This window comes from Diceros bicornis, chromosome 30, assembly GCF_020826845.1.
Source record: "Diceros bicornis minor isolate mBicDic1 chromosome 30, mDicBic1.mat.cur, whole genome shotgun sequence".
NCBI lineage: Eukaryota > Metazoa > Chordata > Mammalia > Perissodactyla > Rhinocerotidae > Diceros > Diceros bicornis.
In genome coordinates, this window is record NC_080769.1 from 10,248,887 (window position 1) to 10,251,459 (window position 2,573).

The 2,573-nt window shown below is 45.5% G+C and overlaps 1 pseudogene; it reads right to left on the bottom strand.

Moving 5' to 3' along the window:
* Positions 1-518: 518 nt before the first annotated feature.
* Positions 519-1,627, bottom strand: LOC131394593 (olfactory receptor 7E178-like; annotated as a pseudogene).
* Positions 1,628-2,573: the final 946 nt, after the last annotated feature.

Sequence of the window (2,573 nt, forward strand, 5' to 3'; positions counted from 1 at the left end):
AAATCCTCAGGCTCAAGCCACACTCCAGTTCAATTAAATCAGAATCTCTGGTGGTGAGACCCAGTTATCAGTATTTTTAAGCTTCCCAGATGATTCCAATAAAAGCCAAGGTTGAAAACCAGTGACCATGCATCCTCACACATAACCTGTATAAACATATTTGATAAATGAGAAATTTGTATGGAAAACACATAAGAGCTATGGGAAAGATGTAACTTTTAAATATACAAAAAGAGAGTTGTTCATCTTTCTGGGATGCCTGGGTCATCAACGATAAACTATATAAACAGGATTCAGTCATGTAGTAATTATGATATACAAAGGATCCCATAATATACCCCCAGTCCCACTAAAGACATACCAAAAAAAGCAACATTTAGATATTACCAAAGGAGAGACGTGGAAGTCGTGAGAACTACAAAACGATGTGATGAGAGAGGTGGGATTTGCAGGTCTAGATGGTTAGTTTTTCTGCATTTTCCAACCTACAATCCAAGTGGATGACACAGGTACCGATATTAGATTGTTTTGCTGAGGAGCCTCCACATGGCTCTCTTGATGTCTCTATTTGTCAGACTACAGATGAAGGGGTTCAGCATGGGGGTGACCACAGTGTGCACCACCGAGGCCACCACATCCTTCCTAGGAAAAAGTGAGACAGCAGAACTGAAGTACCTCCCCAAGACCTGTTCCATAAAATAAGCAGACAATCGACAGGCATGAGCCATGGGTGGAGAGGGCTTTATACTTTCCACCTGATGAAGGGACTCTAAAAATGGAGGAAATAATTTTATAGTAAGATAAAAGGATCCCTGAGATATGGAGAAAACCAGAGATGGCACCAATAAAATATGTGACTATGTTGGGGCCAGCCCGGTGGCGCAAGCGGTTAAGTGCGCGCGCTCCGCTGCGGCGGCCCGGGGTTCGCTGGTTCGGATCCTGGGCGCGCACCGACGCACTGCTTGGCAAGCCATGCTGTGGCGGCGTCCCATATAAAGTGGAGGAAGATGGGCACAGACGTTAGCCCAGGGCCGTCTTCCTCAGCAAAAAAAGAGGAGGATTGGCGGATGTTAGCACAGGGCTGATCTCCTCACAAAAAAAAAAAAAAAAAAAAAAAAAATGTGACTATGTTATTGGTGGAGGTGCCAGAACAGGCAAAGCTGAGGAGTTGAAGGTCACAGAATAAATTCCAAATTGCCACATCTTTGAAGTAGGTAAGTTGTAACACAAACAAATTGTGTATCTGGGACACCAAAAAGCTGATGAAAAATGACACCAAAACCAACAAGCCACAGAGGCATGGGTTCATGTTGCATGAGTACTGTAGGGGGTAACAGATGACCACAAACCAGTCATAGGCCATCACAGTCAGGAGCAGACTGTCCAAATATCCAGAAATAGTCAAAAAAAAAAAAAAAGACATCTGAATCAAGCATCCCACATAGAAGATGACTCTGCTGTGAGTTCGGATGTCCACAATCATCTTCGGGATGATGGTGGAGGTGAAACCAATGTCAGCCAAGGACAGGTGGGAGAGGAAGTAGTACATGTGGGTGTGGAGGTGGGAGACAGAGCTGACCGCCAGGATGATGAGAAGGTTCTCCAACATGGTGACCACGTACATGGACAGGAATGGAGAAGGGCTAAATTACAAGAATGGATGATGAAGTGGACTGCTGAGGCATAATACAGGGGCAAGAGAGAGATCTGCCCTAAATTGTCATGAGCCAGCTCTTTCTGTGATCCCTGCCTGTCCTCTCAGCCATCTTTCCTATATTTGATACAACAAGTGCCACCCACTGCTCTCCACTGTGGTCCACCAGTAACAACCGAGGAGAGGAGCAGAGTGTGCAGAGGGTGTCCGCATGGAATGACCAGAGAAGGGATATGGCTGGTTGGATTGGCAGGGGGAGAATTCTAGCCAGGGGCCCTGTGTCTGGAGTCAGCCTGTGTGATTCAAATCTGGCTTCATCCAATTCTATCCCAGATCAAGTTGCACAAGAAGCCTATAATCCTTTCCTCCTCTGTAAAGAACAACAAGGTGTGCACATATATCTCAGGGGTGACTATGCAGATGAAAAGAAACAAGCCACATGGAGCACTTAGTTCAGAGCCCAGCATGTGGGAATATTTAATAAATGTTCATTATATCATGTACATGGTCATCTGGCATCATTCCCTACTCATCTTCATCATCACCTTCATGATCATTTTGGAGTATTTAGGGGACAGTTTAGAGAAACTCATTTCCTGCTCCAGTGAGAGAGATGCCTATGGGAGCTGGAACCAACGTGGGAGGAAAGCAGAACTCTGAGTGAGAGTTCTCGGATCTCTACCAGAACCAAGACATTAACTTCATAGGCCTCTGAGATGAAACTGCATATTTGTGCCCTTCCATCTGGCTACTACAACTGTCCTACCTATCCTGATGGTAAAAAAAATAATGCTCCCACAGTCTCTCCTGCATCCAGTATCTCCAAGGGCACTCACTGGACTGTGCTGCCTCTATGCTGGGGCGTGACAAAGGAATATCGTCCTACCCATGCCTGGTGATTATTGAAGGCTCAGGCTCA